We start from the raw sequence: 20,184 nt of genomic DNA, 5'->3' as shown, positions 1-20,184 counted from the left end.
AGAGCTTTCTTGGATTGCTGTTACTCCTGCAATGCTTGGTGACAGCAAATTTCCTCAGAAATCTGGGATGCATCTCATTGCAACCCATGGACATGTGGATGATTCTGTGATCTGTGCAGCAAGATCTACCTGTGCGACCTGGTGTAGGGAACCTGCTTTGGCAGGGGGTTGGACTCGATGATCTCTGGAGGTCCCTTCCAACCCCTACAATTCTGTGATTCTGTGATTCTGTGATTCTGTGATCTCCAATCATGATTTTGTTATTGTAGTTGTAGGTGACCTTCAGTCACCAGAAGAAAATTTTTCTCTTATCAGATGACACAGATGTTTCCTGAAAGGTTTGCCCAGAGGCCAGTGTTTTGTTGTAAGAAGAGTGACCTATAGTAATACAAGAACCATATTTTCTTTTGTTATTAGTTTAAACTTATTATCTGCTAAACTAACATTGTATTAAGCCAGATGAAAGAATAAAATGTCTGGAAATGTCTATTCTTGAGCCTCAAAAGATCCAAGGAATTGTTCGTGTTTATCTTTATTGATTGTTTTTGAAAGCCAGGCTCAAATATTCAATAAGAATAAATGATGAAATATTTTTAACATCTCATCTCTCTGGAAGTATGAGGAGGACATTAAGCTCCAGAAATACAGAATTGCTGGGGTTGGAAGGGATCTCAAGAGATCATCGAATGCAACCTCCCCTGCTAAAGTAGGTTCCATAAACAGAACCCATGGGAAGGCATCCATATGGTCCTGAATATCTCCATAGTAAACTCCACAACTTCTGTGAGCAGGCTGTTCCAGTGCTCCATCACCCTTACCATAAGATTCATCCACATGTTTGTATGGAACTTATTTGTCTTATTACTGCACACTGCAAAGAAGAGCCTGGCTGGAACCATTTTACCTCCCTTTAGATATTTATAAACACTAATCAGATCCCCTCTCAGTCTACTTTTTCCCAGGCTGAACAGACTCAGGTTACTTACTCTTTCCTTATACGGGAGATGCTCCAGGCACTTTCTCATCTTTATGGCCCTCTGCTGGACTCCTTCTAGGAGATCCCTGTCTTTCAGGAACTGGGGAGCCCAGGATTGGGCACAGTATTCCAAATGTGGCCTCACCAGGGCAGCATCACCTTTCTCAACCTGCTGGCCACACTCTTACTAATGTACCCCAGGATCCCACTGGCCTTCTTGGCCACAGGGGCACACTGCTGGCTCATGGCCAACCTGCTGTCCACCAGGACTCCCAGGTCCTTCTTCTCAGAGCTAATCTCCAGCAGGTCATACCCTAACCTGTACTGATGCACGTGGTTATTCCTCCCCAGGTTCAAGACACTGCATTTGAAGGCTCTCTACATTAGTTCTTGCTGTCACTGCTATCTTCTCACATCAGAAATGTGTCAAAACAGCCTAGTCAGAAAAACATCAGTTTATAGCATCATGAACACACACACACCAGTCTGCAAACTGGTTTAGTTATATCACTGAATATCATAGTGTCATGGAGTTCACTAGATCAATCCACATCCGTGACAGGGGGCAACAGGCCTCTGCCCTCCCCACCCCACCCCAGTCCCACAAAAATGGGAAGGAAGGAAGGGAGGAAAAGAACAGCGGCAACAATCTATGGAGGAAAACTTATTTTACCATCATACCGGAATACAAGATCACAAAATATAATACAATTTAATTGAAATTGAGATGAATAAATCAGACAAGATGAGAGAGAGAGAGTTCCCAGGACCGAGTTAAACCTGAACAGCTTGGAATGGCTAGGAAAGCACCCTCCAGCAGAGCGCCCCCCGCACCCCCCGGAAGGGCCAGATCCCGTGACTTCTGTAATGTACAGGGATAGGTACCTGGGATTGGGGTATTAACACTTTAATGCCCCATACACTACATGATATTTTGATATGGAATACTGAAACCCAAAAAACAAAGAACATAGAACCATGACACTTGGAATCATAGAATGGCCTAGGTTGAAAAGAACCACAGTGATCATCGAGTTTCAACCCCCTGCCAACAAGCAGACCAGGCTGCCCAGAGCCACATCCAGCCTGGCCTTGAATGCCTCCAGGAATAGAGCATCCACAACCTCCTTGGGCAACCTGTTCCAGTGTGTCACCACCCTCTGGGTGAAAAACTTCCTCCTAATATCTAACCTAAAGCTCCCCTGTCTCAGTTTAAAGCCATTCTCCCTTGTCCTACTCTATCCACCCTCGTAAACAGTCTTTCCCCCTCCTGTTTATCAGCTCCCTCCAAGCATTGAAAGGCCACAATGAGGTCTCCCCAGAGCCCTCTCTTCTCCAAGCTAAACAAGCCCAATTCCCTCAATGTTTCTTCATAGGAGAGATGCTGATCATTTTAGTGGCCCTCTTCTGGATCCGCTTCAAGGGCTCCACGTCCTTCTTGTACTGCGGATCCCAGCGTTCACAGACGTAAACTAAGCAAGCAGATTTTTACCTAGCTGAATGTAACAATAAAACCAAATGATTTAATTATTTTGGAGTGTCTTAGTTTGAAGAGATAAAGGAAGTTAGATAAAACAAACGCTAATAGACTTTCTCAGTTATTTCTAACCATAAGACTTTGCTACTCCAGGAATACAAAAAGAATACTTGGAAAACTACTCTCATTTTGGACTTGCTTGAAAGTAAAACATTTAAAAATTAACATTATTTTAAAAGCAAGAAGATATACTAAAATATTTTTTTTTCCTCTTCTTCTGCCAGTAGATAGATGCAGTAGCCTCCAATGATGTAGGACTTAATGTGAAAAATTGAGAAGGGAGGCAGAAAATTATTATATTTGGTTTTGTCTTTAGTCAGGTGATTTGCAACACAACAAACTGAATAATTCAGTGACTATTTGCCAGGACAGAAAAAAAGAACAAAAGGAAAATTTGAATTGTATTTCATTTCATTTTATTTAGAATTCTGAAAATTCTGAACCACTGAGCACAGTCACAATACAACCCTAATGGAAATGATTTCCAGCTTCAGTGTAACTTGTATATAAACACAATTATTATCACGCATTTATCTCTCTCCCTGAAATGTTTATTGAAGAAAACAGAAACACAGAAATGGGAAAACATGCATGTATGTCAAGATGAGGTTTTGATATAACAGGTGAATAAAATATTAAATCATGGCTTCTTTGTATATCCATTGAAATGATCTGAAAGTTTATTTGTCCTAGACAAATTGTCTTAAATTGTTTTTTTGTCAGATTCCATATTCTGGATTGCAGTTCCCTTCAGAAAGAACATTTTATTTGGTAATATACCTACTCTTTTAAGTGATTTAAAACATAGGTTAATAACATAAATCATTTCTTTCTTGGAATTAAAAGAAATAGCTGAACATTTTTGAAGGAAAAAAAATGCTCCAAGTGTGAAAATAACATGAAAATAGACTAGAAATAGAAATTTGCCTCGTCCAACTTCTCACTGTGTCCTTGCTAGTTTTTGAATCCAACCTTGATCTCAGTAAAATCAATTATGTGTTCCAGAGACTAAAGGTGTTCTGCAGTCTGCTATGTCCCTTATAGAGAGTTTTTCTTTCCTCTTTTAGGTGTGGCTGCCTGTGCTGTGCTACTCTCAGTCTGCTCTCAGCATGAACTGCAAGCTATGGACCTGCACTGTCTCTGTTTCTCACAGCACACAGTGTGTATAGTCTCCAGAGCCAGCTAAGTGGCTAAATATCCATAACAGACCTCTTCTCCTTCCTTGGCATTTGGTTTCCACAGTATTTGTAAGCAAACATTTAAACGGTGAACTATTTTTTTTTTTTAAGAAAATACTATTTATAAGCAAGAATTTTTTTAAGAAAGCGATTGCTTGGTGGTATTGCACGCTTATTACTTCAGCCTCCTAACAATTGTGATGGTGACTTGTCTTGGCTTTGTGCAATCAGAAAATGTAATTAATTGATACTACAATTGCTAGCAGAAATACTAAAAAGATGCATATCAATTTCTGAGGAACATTCTTAATCTGGTACTTCTCCTTTTATCACTTTCTGACCTTAGGTTCCTTTAGGAAACCATTGACCAATACTCTACACCACTGACATTCAGGTTCACTCAACATTGCCTGTGCAGTTTCATTTCATTCACAGTATTATTCATAATCTTTATTGCTGCCACTCAGTCGAGTTAGAGAGCTCCCACAGTTTCTTGTAGCATCAGAATAGTTCTCATAACAGTTCTACTTTATAGTATTCAACATGCATCTTATATACCATTCATTTACAAGCCAGAAATTCCTGTCCCTCTAATCAGTTGATTGGCCTAGCTTCTCCCAAGCAACAGTGATAAAGGATGAAAGGTTTCTTAAGTGTGATAAGATTAACAGTGCATACAAACAGATTCTCCTGTTTACCCTTAGACGCAAACAGATACCATTTGCTCTCTGTCTTACCCTCCAGACTCCCAAGGTTTCACAGGTCTAGCAAGTAGTCTGATAAACTCTTTACTGACTCGCTCACAGTTACATCTTCCCCCACATTTTATAAATGTCATGATTATGCAACAGATTATCTACATTCAAGCTAAACATCATCTTACAATAGCCAGCAGGTCTGCTTCATTTGTTTTGGATAGACTTAGGTTGGTTGTTTTTTCTTTTTTTCTCATGCATTTTGTTTTTCCTACTGGTGATTGGGGAATGCAGGGAGCAAGAAGGGAGTGGGAAGGGGAAAAATCCCTCAAATACTCACAAAATAATAATAAAAAGCCCACCTTACCTGGCTATTATGAATGATAAAGAGTTCCATCAGAAGACCAAAGGAAATGATTCTTCCATTGAAATGAAGGAAAACCAAAATGAGTCATTCAGTGCTTCATTCTTTTTTTTTTTTTTCTTTTTTTCTTTTTTTAGGGGGTAAGGGATGAATGGTCATCCAGATCTCAAAATAGGTTTGATCTTTACATTACATGAAAGATATTGGGGTGGGTGTTTTTTTTTTTTTTGCTACAGTTATATTTCTGTTATTGTGCCTTTAATAATGGCAAAGCACAAGTTATACTTCTGTGTAAATAACAAGTGACAGAATGTAATTTTGTAGATAGTCATACATACTCACTTTATATAAAAGGACTCCCAAGATCCAATTAAATTATGTTAAATTATTCATTGTAATTATGTTTCATTTCAGGACCTACAATTATAGGAGCTAATACTGATTAGGTTTCATTTCTATAATGTACAAAAGAACTCAGCAGCTGTGATATAACCATATAACCTCTCCATGTGAAACTTCAGCATGCTAAAAATTAATGTTATTCCTTAGAGGTAGAAAACTGCTCAACAGTGGCCACAGATATAGACTGCTTATAATTGTAACTGGGTATGGAATCATATGCTGCAACAAACAAGACTTCAATTTTTTTCTGAATAACTCTAACATTTATGAGATTTTTTTTTTTAAATCTTTCTCTGGTGGTGCAAGGAAAGTAATAATTTCAGCCTTCAAAGCTAATATTTGATTAACACACTAATGTCTTATTCTTAATGAAAACTTCCCTCTTCAAATTTCCAAAAAAAAAAAAGACTGCCATAAAACTAGTTACTAACACTATCTGAAATTACCTGTGCAGTAACTTCAGTTTTTACTTGATATTTAAAGAATACTAGTGAGGTCAGAACATGAGTCATCTTGCATGCAGAAAGAAGCTGTGGATTGCAGGTAGATCAGTGTATAGTGAATGGCAGGTTGTCATAAGCACATTCTATCACATTTTAAATGAAAGTAAGGTAATAATTAGCTGTACCACTGCTCTGTGTTGCATTTCAGAGCAACAATAATACAGCTGTGGATTTTGAACAACATTTCAACGCAGAAGCCAGTAGCCAGAAGTGCTACACTGCTGGCCGTAATAACATTGCTTCCCCTCCCATGAATTCCCATTCAATAAAATTTAAGATCTGGATTTCATTGTTCTATTGCAGTTTAACGAATGAAATGAATTTTTAATGGTCTTGAATTTTGTGTAAAATCTGAGGGAAAGAGGTAAAATATGGGCCTTGGGGCAATAATTCGAAGTCCATACAATGTTCCCGCATTATAAATAGTGAGGTGCAGCAAAAGAAGATAGACAAAGATGTTTCCATGGCCTCCTTAGCAGTCTTCTACCTTACATAACTATCTTCAACATAGAGTTATGGTCACCAAATGCAGTTCTTAGACTAACTACTAATTTAGTCTATCTATGTATTAACTAATATCTTGTCTCTTGCTCTTACATCAGAGTAAAAATAAAGGTTATTATAGTTCCTGTACCATGACATTCATGATTTATTAGTCCAGTGATGTCTAGGATTTAGCTGTGTGTGACTCAAAACACAGGATCAACATTTTACTAGCAGGCCTTATGTGTTTCAGCTGACATCAACTCTATCTAAATTCTGAATTATTTTCTCTAATGCAGAATTACTGATAAAATGAATGGATGTAGAGTGGTATGTAGTATTTATTGTTTCTGTGTTCACATAACAATTACAAATTCCCAATAATAACAGCAGAGTTCAGGATTACCAAACTTAGCCTAAATATTCCTCTAGTTTAGTGCACTGCAACATTTGAATTTGTAACCAAAACATCTTCAATTTTTATATAGTATATCAAATGAGGAAAAAAAGTGAACTGAGCAAAGTTCTTAAGTTCCTCTAGTTCTCCTGAAGATAATGAGACAGAATGGCGATAGCTTAGGAAGGTGGTGCCATCTCCATCTGCAGGTGGTTTCAAGAACCTAGAGAACAATGACTTGAACATCATGTTCCTTCACAGCTGAAATAGCTCTGGCCAGGAAGGCAGACTGGAAATATTTTGAGGTCCCTGCTTGCCTGAAGCTTTCCTTGGTCTTTGAGCTCGGTGTTGCAGGGGCATCTTTTGCTCATATATCCCAGGCACTGCTAACTTAACTAAAAGGTCAGTGGAAGTGAATGCAACCAGGAATAACTGGTTTTCACCTTGCTCTTTGTCTGCTAACTTCAATAAAACCCCTTCTCAGGGCTCTTATATTCCTGTCATGTTGTTTTTGAAGACATCAGTTACGGACAATGAAAGATTATTTTTAGCTGTCTTAGATACTTCTTCCCAGCTTTCATGCTGGTAGGGAACTGTTAGCTACTATTGTGCTTTTCTGTAAAATTTTTTGAATATACATCTCTTGTCATGATTCTTACTGGATTCTAAATCCTTTGTTACTAGTTTTTTTCAAATACTTGAGTTCTTATCCCCTTTCATATTTGATCCCCAGCTGCTCCCCGATGCACATATGGTATGTTTCCTTATTTTGCAGCTGAAACCAGATCTACAGTTTTCATCACTTTTGCTTTGCAGATTCCCTTGCGTTTCCAAATTGCTGTTTTCTCCCTTTCACGTTTTCTTCTGTGCTCACAATGACAGCTGGTGAAAGCAAAAGTAATCAGCTCCTTCCAGAAAGTGGTTATCTAGGAGAACTCATTGAATCAATGCACTCTTTGGAGGCACGTTATAACATGTAAGAGGATTTGCCTATATATTAATTTCTGGTAAATTAATTCTGTAGGGTTGAAGTTATTTGAGACAACTAGAGTTTGCGTAGATCTAAAGTAAGCATCATTCATGAAGTAAATATCTGTCATATATGTCTATTACAGGAACCATGTGTGGATATATATCTATTTATCAGTAATATCTTGGTATTATCTTAATACTTGGGTACATGTGTTTTCTTCCATGTGTGTATATTTCTTTTGGAATGGATCAAAAGCACTGAACTGATGTTGGTTGGATTAATTTTCTTCATATCTGCAAATATTGTGCATAGTTACAGACCTGTGAAAGCAGTGTTTCATTTGTTGCCGAGCAGTGCTTAAACAGATCTTTTTTGCTTCTTGCATTTCTTGAAAAGTAAGGAGGTTGAGAGTGCACAGTAAGCTGGGAGAGAACACAGCCAGGAGAGCTGAGCCAGGATAACCAGAGAGATATCTTAATAACATTGGAGGAAAGAAGGAGGAAGTAGGGACATTGGGAGTGATGGTGTTTGTCTTCCCAAGAAGCTGATATAAAAAAGAAGTGCTGCTTCAGGAGTTCTTGATTAGCTGAACTTGTCTGCCAATCAAGGAGTGCCTAAATTTGTTGTTTCGCCTTTCTTGTGTGCACAACTTTTGCTTTATGCATTAAACTGTCTTTGTCTTGACTCAGGAGTTTTCTCACTTTTACCTTTCTGAGTTCATTCCTGTACCACTGTGAGGAGGTGAGTGAGTATCTGTGTACTGCTTAGCTGCCTGCCAGATTTAACCAACAGTAGAAATCTTATAACTAGAAACAGGCTGATTTGTATTTTTTTTAATAAAATCTTAAACTGTAAAACTGTAAAGCAAGTCATTTTTTTTATATGACAACAAATTGCATTGTTCTTTTGTACCCACCATGTTACCCTGTTTGTTTTCTCTATAATTTGGCATTATTCTTCTTTTATTGTATGCAGTAAAGTCAGTAAGCAAGGTTCTGTAGGAAAAGCTACTGATTAATCTCATAATTTTTCCAACAGTTTTCATTTCTGAAATATTACAAACCATTTTAAAGAATTTTTATTGTTACTGAAAAAAGTACTTGAGTGGCACAGATAGTCTTGAATACAGCTTGCTAGTCTCAGTGTGCTTTTGGAATGTGGTAATAAAAAACCTCCCCTGCTTTCAAGTCTTTGAAGATATCAAAGGGAGAGATAATAGCACGGAGTTTTGCAAGTATTGTTTTAATAAATATGTCTAATTATAGCAACAATTGCTGTAGTAACGTAAAGGGAAGTCCATGAAAAGAACTTGTTTGCATTAGAAAATTCTAGGGTTTTATGACTGAAAAAAAAAAGAAAAAATATTGTCATAAGAAATGCTACTCTTTTTCTAATAATTAACAAAAAGCAAAATCCAGCCATTGCCTAGAGGTCTAAATGTGAGTAATATATTTAATTTTTACTTCCAGATCTGAAAGTTGACTTTAAAAAGTTGTTGTCTTGTAGAAGGAAAATGGTCAATCTGAAGTAATATGTGAAAGCTTTGTGTACTTCATACACAATTAAAATTAGAAATCTAAATCTAGATCTGTCTCCTCAGCTTCTACCTAAACTTGAAGGGCAAAAAAAGAGCTTCATTCTCATGCAGTCCCAAAAACCACATATGAACATACCTACAGTCTAAATAGTTTGATTTACATTCTCTCTTTTTCTCCTTGTCTTACCCTTGTTTCACTCTTTCTTGTATTACAGCTCTTAAACACGTTCACCTTTATTCTTCCAGAGAGGGGTAAATAAGAATAAAACATCATCATTTTTCAAGGATAATACTTCCAGAGGGATTTTACTGGTTCGTTAAATCATACCTAAAAATGTATGATTGGCTTTCAGGTACAAGTTTGAGAGTAGAAATATAGAGAATCTTTGCTACTGAAAGTAATGTAGCAAAAATCAGTTTCTTATGTTCCTCTTTGTTTCTGCTGCTTTTCATTAAAAATGATAAAACAAACTAAAAAACTATTGCTTCACACTTTACCTACAATGAAAGTACATGGAGATAAGAGTACATGGGATGAATTTCTTCGTATCTACGAATGCTTTCTGTGTTTGTTTGCCATTTAATTTGATCAACTTCTGATGACCTTCCATCAATTCTACAAGATGTCTCTGTCCTTCCATTAGACCAAGCCAGGCAAGAGATAGTCACTACATGAGATATACTTCCTCCTCAGTGGGTTTAGTAGAGGAATACAATAAAATAGGTGCAGAGACCAATTTGTCTTTTAAGCACTTCAAAAATTTGTTACTGCACTCTTTTGTAGAGTGCAGTAGGGGGAAAAAGGAGCCTGAGCACTTAAGAACTAGCTTATGTTCACACCTGTGTCTGTAGTTGAATGCAACAGAGGCAGTTAAGTACTTGCTCAACTTACTTGAGTAAGTCTGCTCAACCTCTATGGATTAATTTTACCACAATTATCAGAGTGGAGAACTTCATCAAGTGGGAAAAAGCACTGCATGCTGGACACCTAAGAAATTGCTGTAAAAGACAGTGGGGCAGCAACTGGTGTGAATTGTTATACATCTGCTTTTACCCTCTTGACATGAAATTAGGCAATGTGCAACTATCACACAAGTCTTACTGCTCCACCTATCATTAGGTACTGGTATTGGAGAGAAGATAAAGCCTTTGCCATGCACTTCCTAAAATCTTAGTTTAATCGTTTGTGCATTAAATTCAGTCTTGAGATCCATTTCTGCTCCCAGATTGCCTGCCATGAGTTACTGACATACAGTGTCAAGGGCTCCAGGAACAAGTCTTTGCTGCGTCCTCTGCTCCAATCCTAACCTGGACGAATATCACCCTCACCTTGAAAAACATTTCACTCTTGAGAGGTCTTGAGAAAGAAAGGAAGCTCCAGACTTTATCCTACAAGATGACACATATGAGAACAGTATGGGAATGTACCTCTTTCAAGGCTGTCATAAACCCTTTGTCTGTTAGTGTTAAGTGGGAGCAGAAGCTTTCAGTACTTTGCAGAGTACAAGTGACACATACAATAGGTATGATTTTCAAAAGAAGGATAGGGAGAGAAGAAAGGGAAAAGTAATTCATTTTTTGGCACAAAAAGCTCCTTTTTACTTGAGCTGAAATTTACCCAGTTGTTGCTGCTATACAGAAAACACGCTGAAATCTTTTTCTATTGCCTTTCCAAAACTCAGGAAGACTTTTTCTGAAGCTCGTGCCAGTACTCACAGATATACTTGTGTCTTTTTCTGCTGGCTTTTTTTCTATTTTATTTCTTTTTACTTAAAGCTCAAAACTGCTTCTGAAAAATGCTGTTCATGGCACAGTTCTTATACTGCCAGAGACCCTCAAAATAACCATTCATCTGTTTCTATTGCAATGACCAAGCAATGAATGCTGCAAAAATTTTATGAAACAAAAATGTGATCCTCCATAGCAATCAATTCTGTACTTCTATCATTACTGAAGACTTTTTCTTTCCTCTGTAAATGATCTGTCTTTAGTACACATATGTGTCCATCAATCTTCTTATTTTGCCATCTACTGCAGTCATATTTTATATAAAAAAAGATCTATAGTTGGACAAATAGCTGATTCTTTTCTGTTTTACTCCAATCTTTCAGGCAGAGGAATGGAATATTTATTTTACCAAAAGCTTTCTGATGCTTTGAACTAGAGACAGCTATAATAATGTTCTGCATCCATTTTACCTTCATTTTATGTTGGAAAATACTAACAGTAGTTATTACAGAAGTTTAAGTGACTACAGTACTGCCATTGTGGTTTATGCTTGTATTGATTTTCCTGTGGAAACTGGTGTAGATTCATATTGCTACAGTTCTCTTAATCCAGTTTGTTTGACCTCAACTGAAGAAATAAGACAGGCCTTAAAATCAACAAAAATCTATATTGCACTAAAAATCCATAAGACACAGATTTTTTTGACTTGCCATTTCTTATTTTGTGGGTGGAATAGAATTTTAAGTACAAAACTGAGGGAGACTTTCACGTATATGAGGGTAGAACTGGCATTTTCTGTTGAAGAGTTTCCTCGTTAGTGACTGCATCTGTAGCTGCTGAGACCCCTGCAAATAAGGATAGAGAGAGAGATAAAGGGAACGGGAGGGAAGATTGTTTTTGTTATCATGGATTATATGCTTCTTTTGACAAGTGACGAATCTCCTGATGTAATGAAATTCTGATAATATTTTTACTATTGGACAGATGGGAACTGAGCAGCATATATGCAAGGTCATAGAGGTTGTGTTTTGCAGAGAGACTGTGGAATCTCCTTCTCTGGAGACATTCAAAACTTACCTGAATGCATTCCTGGGCAACTAATGGGAATCTGCTTTAGCTGGGGTTTGGACTCAGTAATCTCTAAAAGTCCTTTCCAACCCAATGATTCTATGATTTTATGATTCTATAAGAGACTTCGTCATTCTAAGTAAATGTGAAAGGAAAAAGTGCTGTAAACTGGTCCAGCACGTAAACCCCGTTTAATCAGACAACTGTGTAGCAGAGGATACTTAATGTGATGTCCTAGGGATTACTATTAAAACTGCTGAGTATTTTCCCCCTTCTTTGTGATACTGCACACTTGCTTGCAGAGGCCAAGACGGTGGGCAAAGGTATAGCTAAAGTTTAAGAAGTTTTTCATTTGGTGGAGTCAGTCGGTCTGCAAATCTAGGTTACCACTTCCAGTTTTGCTTCTTGGATTCTGTGGAATAAATCTAGACTCTGTCTAAACCCAGAAGAGAAGATGTTTTTTAAAGGAAATGTTATCCACCAGATCAATCTCATGAATGAAAGGTGTCTGAATTTGGAACAAAACCCAAAATTTACAAATAGTTTTAGATATTTAGTATAACATTCATCATGATGTTAAGCAGAAATCTGGTAGTGTTCATGGTGTTGTATATAACTTGTTTACGTCAGATAGTTTTTTTTCCTTTGCTGAGTGTTTCTGTTAAGATGAGAATTTAACATTAGTTACCATAGACGTACTGCATTTGTTTTTTTCCCTACCAGAACATTGTAGAAAAAGTCAGGCAGTTTTTCTAGTATAAATATTTGCATAAATAATTGCAGGTCCTGATATTTTGGAAAGTTCCATGCCCAACTACCATATTTCTACTTTAAGTTTTGCCTGCAACTACATGTACAAAATATCTCATTTTCTGTATTCATTTTGCATTACTTGAGTAGTTAATAAGCTTGGACGAATCAAGTAATTTGTTCTAAATTGTGCAATTCAGGCTGTTCATTGTCCTAACAAGGAATACATTGTGAGATAAGATGAATCAAGCAAAATAATGAGTTGGGTTTTATGACTCATTGCCAATCTTTCTCAGCAACGTTGGTATTCTCACTATGGAGTGAGAAATGAACTGCCATAGACTACACTTGTTGATCCACTAGTAGTGGTAAGAGTTTTCCAGCAGGAGCAGAGTGGAGAGGAGGTCCCTGCAGAACATTAATGCTTGTTCTCTCCCAGCAACAGACTCTTGAGATTAACTAAAAGGGAATTAACAATAGGATACATGAGGTGCAAAGAATGAAAGCCAAGAAAAGGAAAAGTTTGGAATACTGGAGCAATAATTTTACATTAATGATGCAATTGAAAGGATTTTGAGAAATGTTCTTTTTACATTTTTTTTTTAACATTTTGAAGTGTATGGCAATTGATAGAAAACATTTAGTCCAAGTCAGATTGCTGTAAATATAATGTATTCTTTGACCTTCTGCTCCAGCTCTCCATTCTGAAGGGCAAATAGAATGACATTATTTATGAAGAAAAAAATCTGAAACTACATTGGGTTAGGTGAGAATATATTCAATATTCAATTTTTTTGGAAAATAAATAGAAAGTGAAAGCTATTCTGTTTCCTATCCCATTCCAAACCTCCCCTCTCAAGACAGTTTGATTTTGTCCACATTATCAGTTTGGTAACACAGATGTTAAAAAGTGTCTTTTGGTCAGCTATCTAGTTTCAAGAATGTCTTTTGAATTTAAAGGATACTTCGATATGGGAATTAAAAAGAACTGAAAATGGGTTTAAAGATGTGAGAAAAATAATTTTTGTGCATATCTCTAACCGCATTCTCAGCGTAATTATATTAATAAATAAATAAATAATAGATAGATAGATAAATAAATAAAATGCAAGGAAGAAGGATGAAAACAGTTCTATCTGCCAAGTTTCAAGCAATTCAGTGAATATCTAAAGCGCAAGGTTTAAGCAAAGTTTTCTTGAGGAAAAAAAGTAATGGAAAACTAATTATCTGAGTTTATAATATTCCAGTTCTATTCATTCTTCAAACCAATGGAAATCTGGTTGTATGTAAATAGTGTTCTTGAATGAAAGAACAGAGAATAGTTTGCAGTGTTTGTTTTCCTTTGACATCTGTTATGCTTAAGGAATATGTGATGAGGAAACTCAGAAGAAGCATTCTTATAAATTCTCTTCTCCCCCAGCTATGCAATGCAATATAGAAGTTATCCTTTCTTTAAAAAATGAAACTATGGTGAGGGAGAGAGCAATGTTCTTTCTTTCATCATCTCCTATCAGGCATAGTATGCCACTGACAAGATGAGGTCTACAGGTAGTACAGACAGTACATACAGTATAACATAATAACATACAGTACAGACAGTACTGTATGCTATTAGGTACCATTGTTAATATTCCAGCAATATGAAATCAAATCCTTGACTTTAATTTTCCCTATAATTTATTGCTATCAGGGATTCCTTGCTGTCTTGCAGAGATAATGATCTCTTCATAGATATTCTCAGCATATTTCGATTATTCTCTCTCTGCTTTGTGATAACTAAAAGCCCTGTATCCAAGACAGTCAAGAGCACAGCTCAAGAATAAATAGCCATAAAAGCAATACCAATTCATTTCAGCATCAAGATAATCATAGAATTACACAATGGCTTGGGACCTTAAAGATCATAGTTCCAACCCCTTGCTTTGATCAGGGTGTCAACCACTAAATCTGGCACTGCACTCAAATAGACTACAAATTGCTCAAAGCACAAGAGGGCAATCTCATATATAATCAGAATATACTAAATAAGAATACAGCTAACATTTACTGCAATAGGATAGATCAACTTTTTGTTTATCAGACTTTTTTTCTAATGATACAGCTGCTTGAACAGTAAGGTTCCAGAGACAGCTTCACCTTCATTCATTTATGAGACATCTGAAGGGAAAAAAAAAAAGCTTAAATAAAACTGGAATATTTTTGAATGTAAAAAAATAGACTTTTTTTTTCCTTTTGAGAGAGAGAAAGGAAGGGGACAAAAATTAACGCTTTCTGTTGGTTTGTAAGTTTCTGACTAGCTTTAATCGGTATGTCATCTAAAACAGAAATACTCTAAGCCTGTTAAGCACTGTGACAGACTGTCATGCAAAGGTAGTGGTACTGATGTTGCAACCAGGAGCTGACAACTGAGTTTCATTAAAGCAATATATATATATATTATATTATATATAATATAATAATATATTATATATTATATATTATATATTATATTATATATATATACTGAATCATATTTTTGTGAGCAAAGATGGGTATAAAGATCAAATCTAACTAGGATTTCTTTGTTCCTGTCATTCTGTCATGACTTCTGCCCAAAAAGATGTTAGATGCAAGAGGGTAAAAAAAAATGTGTTATCAGTAGATCTTATCATCTATATTGCCTTGTCATTTCTTTATTGATGAAAAGCAAGCTTCAGTCAGAAATCTAGAAATATTAATGAAAGAAAATTGCACTTAACCTTATGAGAATATATTGCAATTTTTGAGTAATATTCACTGTGTTATTATACGTAATTATTTTGGTGACTAATAATTTTTTTTATATTATTATTCAAAGAAGACTTAAGAAGAAATTTTAAAAAATGTTATTGTGAGGTGACATGCTATATAAACCTTTTCTTAGAGCTCCTTACTGTAATAAGGGCTTAATAAGTATCATTTCTACCTTTTAACCCTGAATAGTTCATAATAATGCTTGTTGTATTCATTGAGGCTACTGGTAAATCCAAATTCTCTCATTTGAAAATTAGTCTGATAAACACCCATTGAAATTATATTATTTGAGGACATCTTCATTCATAAAGAATTCTCTTGAGGGATAGCTTCTTCCATATTCTTGCATTTTCCTCTTTTTACATTAGTATCTGATATTGCTGATGATAGCTATGGGCATCAATCTACATCACTCATGTTTTATCTCTTACTGATCATGTTACTTATTCTCTCAAGCAGATAAAAAGATATGTCTCTTAATTGGTCATAGTCCTGTATTTTCCTCCAGAAACTCATATCTCCCCAGTAATGTAGTTGAAAAGCCTGTGAATTCTGGAGAACATTTCATCTATATATGTATATATGTACACACAGATAAGATTTTGCAGAAGAAAACCAATTTATAAAGTATTTAATAATGTTTTTCTATATATTCCTAAGAATTTTTTGTCTGTGATTAAAATATGTATTTTCTAAAAAAAAAATTTCTAGAAAAAACAAATATATTACATCACAGGGTGCCTTTTTAAAAAATATTATTTCCTTCAAAAGTAGTTTCTTGTTTCTCCCAACTGGTGGAATGGTATTAGGAAAACAACCTCAGATACCTGAAAGCTTGACACGGATTTTGATTAATGTATCATAAGCCAGAATATCTGAGCTACCAGTAGTATCCAGATGTGTTGCCTTTCTGTAGTGTAGTTAATTTGTGGGGTGAAAATATTCTCCCAACAGTCAGCAAAAGAAGCACTGTTAAGTTCAGTACAAAAGCACTGTGAGCTTAACGTTGCAAGGTGAGATTGAAAGGGTCAGTGCAAACACCCTGGAATGGAGGAGGAAGAAGGTTCTTTGGCAATCCGAGTACTGTTGTGGAAGAGGAAAAACATGAGAATCCTCAGCCACTGTGATCCAACAGGGCTGCTGTGGGAGAGTTGTACTTCCCCCTAAAAGTGCAATCACACCATTTATCTAAAATATAGGAGTGCGGCATTTCTACTAGCAGTTCCTGAAGGCTGCTCTGCAGCTTACTGCCATCCTGCACAACCAACATGGTTCTCTGCAAAGCAGAAGTGTGCTGATGGGAGACCCCAGAGGTTTATGAATCTGCATGCTGGAAAGAAGAAAATGCAGAGATGGAGGCAGGAAGGATGCAAAAGTGTGGTGGCAGAACCACACAGGGAGTAGACCTCGGCTGTATGGGTATTCAGAATAAATAAATATGAAAGCATTTATTATTAAAATCTAGCAATAAAGTCAATCAGAAAGAGAATAGAATACATTATTTTCCAAAGTCTCTGGCTTACAATTAAAGTGAAAAAACCTGTCTGCTACAATGCATCATGCATATTGTAGTTCCCCTTATTGGACACTGAAAATTAGAGCTGGGTAAAGTACTCTCATTAGTTTATAATCTCCCTTATTTTTGTTGTTTTGTTTTGTTTTTTTTCCTTTTTTTTTTTTTCCTAAGTGAGATTTCTCCATAACTGAGACATTCAGCAAGTGCTTTAGTGTCCATAGTAAGACCTCATTATTACTCTGGCCCTGTAAACATTGATGGCTGATGACAATAATCCCTTAGTGTAAGCTGTTTTATAGAGTTGTATAATATTATTGATGTTACTAAGGGAACAAGAAGCAGGTGGATATACCATCTGTCATCACTACCTAATGATAATTTACAGAAAAGTTTTTAAAGCAGTTGGTTCAGTACAAAGTAATAAAAGAAACTAAGGAAACTGGTTGTAAATTCTGTGAAATAATTGCCATCATGCAACATTTTTTTTCTATTTATTTCTCTCTGTTTTGTTCTGTTTATAAATAAGATTAGAGATAGAAGGTACATATCTGATAAACATGAAGAAAGCAAGACTTGAAAAACTTTTATTTTGGAATTTAAATGACAATTGTGATGTTGTATCATGCAGTAATATTGCTGCTCATCAAGATAAACTTGGAAGAAAATACTGGCTATAGACCGAACAGCACCCTTGGCTCCTGGTTAGACATTCTGACTTCATCCCAGCTATCCCCCAGCTTACCTGGAGAGGGAAAAAGCAGGAAGAGTGTGGGAACACGAGGTATGCAATCTCAGAGGTCATCAGATTTGATATCATGGGAATTAGTACCACAGGGAGCAGTAGCTACCGTTCACTTACAGGAATGTACTGACAATATCTTTCAACTCTATTTCCAATTTTCAAGATGACTGATCAAATTTTCACATATTATTATTTCAATATTTTGGTGTTCATTTTGTATGTTCCTATGCAATATGTTTTTTGTGCAAAATCAGTAATCTCCATTCAAGTCCAAATGAAAAATAAGTTTAATCAAAATCATGATTGTTTCATGGTTGCTTTCTTTAAAATATGTCAATTTTCTTTAAAGTATTCACGACTATTCTATTGGACAAAAAACTAGAGGGTGCTAAAAGTAACGTTTTTATATTGCATTAGTAATGGTAGAATTAAGAGGAAATGTAGTAAAAGGTGCTTGAGTGGGGAGTCTAGCATTATTTCAGTCATGAATATCTTGCCTGATCTTAAGCAAACCTTTCCATTTCAGCATGTCTCTTTTCTTCTGTACCTTGTGTCTTGAACTGGCAGGTTGTAAAACCTTTGAAGCTTTTTTTTTCTGTGTACAATGACTACCTCTATGGAGTCCAGTCTGAGCTGAAGGCTGCAACTGTTAATTAAAGAAATTCATATGCTTGTGAGAAAAAAGTAGTAAGGGCACAATCTATACAGCTAGTCAATGTAGCAAGAATTCTGAAGCTCACATATTAGCTATAAATCTTTCATTAGACTATTCGTATAAAAAACATGCACTGTAACATTTATGAAGAGATGATAGTTCATGATTTTTTGAATTCTATCCATGCTTTAACAATAGTTCCTTCTATTGATAGAGAATTCAACTAGCCTCCTAGCAAGTGCGGTGAATCTCCAGTTGTCTCTTACTGTTTATTGACATTGCCTCCTCTTACCTTCTGTTATAGATCTTTCCTCAACAAGTTAGGCAGAGTCTTATTTAATTAGTCCAAGGTTTTCTTCCAAATTAAGTAAGATATTAGGGTTAGCAAAGACAGCGCTGGGTGGCCGGAGACACACATTCCGCCAACAGCTCGCAACAGCGCTAAGCAGGGCGAAGCTTTTTATACAGTCTATGTTTCCGCAGATGTGGCCTTCACAAGTTTTGCTTTTGCCATATAAGGGTGATTGTTTTCCAGTCTTATCTCGTGTTCATCCTCGTGATGTTGGGTGTGGTGGTGGAAGCGGGGGTTTTGGACGTAAGTTGTGCCATAGGTGATGGTTGTCTCGATTTGATCAGCAGAGTAATTCTTCCATCTAGTACTTTTCCATTACATCTTCCCTTTTCATCTACCATTCCAGCACTCCTTGGAGTGAAGATGAAAGCCATAAAGCATTATCTCATATAGGGACCGAGGCAGGTGATAAAAGTAGATGTGAGAGGTGCTGGGGGAATTTCTGACCAAATTGTTTAACGAAGATGTGGAGTTCTACATTGTCAGAGTTCATCTTGGCAGGATTTTCAAAGTAAAAGAAGATATCATCAGACTTCATTCTTTTCTCGCTTGAGACCTTTTTACCAATGAAGAGAGCTTCAACTTCAGTTGACTCAAAAGGACCTTCACAGGTCATTGGTTAATGATTAAGTTTGGGATGCCATTTGCCTTTCACTCTCCTCCTGAGTTCTTGACATTTTAACAGACTGGCTATTTTGACCTATCAGAGAAAAGGTATTTTTTTTTTTTAAATACCTTGTTGTGAGTATTTCAGGCAAAAGAGCCCTACAGAGGTGCTCTTTCACTATCCTCAGTGGGATAAGAAGAGAATTGGAAAGGTAAAAGTATGAGAACTGACTAGTTGATAAAAAGACAGTTTAGGTAGAGGTAAAGTTGCACAAAATAAGCAAAAGAAGTTCCATCACTGCCTCCCATTGGCAGTCAGATACTCAACCATAACTGGGAAAGCAGGGCCCATCATTCATTTCATCATGGTGCTTCATTAGGAATGCCAACACCATCACTACTAATATTTCACCTTTCCTTCTTCTTTACCTCAGCTTCTAGTGCAGAGCATGATGCCATGATATGGGACATTTCTTTGTTCTGCTTCTCTTTTTTGTTTCCTTCCAACTCTTTCTATACTCCCTGCTGGCTGGCAAGGCAGCAGGAGAAGAAAAGGCCTTGACTCAGTGTAGGCACTGCTCTGCAACAACTGAAAGCAACTGTTATCAACACTGTGGTCACAAATCCAGAACTTAGCAACATACAAGGTACTATGAAGAAAATTAATTCTATCCCAGACAAAATCAGCATATACCTAAATTAATCTTTTAAGAGGAAAGATTTAAAAAGATATGAAGATATGAGCTACATCTCTTATTTATGGAATGTCTTTAAAAAAGAAAAATCTACATCAGATTAATTTGTAAGTCTCTTGACCATTTACAGAGTATTTATCTTGGCATTATTTAGGGAGCTCAAGAAGATCACTTGGAAAGCTCACTTGATACCTACTCACATATCTAACTTTCCCATAAAAGCTGCTTCTGAAACTCTACAGATTGAGAAGAAGC

The sequence above is a fragment of the Tetrao urogallus genome (genome assembly GCF_951394365.1).
Source record: "Tetrao urogallus genome assembly, chromosome: Z".
NCBI lineage: Eukaryota > Metazoa > Chordata > Aves > Galliformes > Phasianidae > Tetrao > Tetrao urogallus.
The sequence above is the reverse complement of the archived record's forward strand: the minus strand, read 5'-3'. Positions refer to the sequence as shown.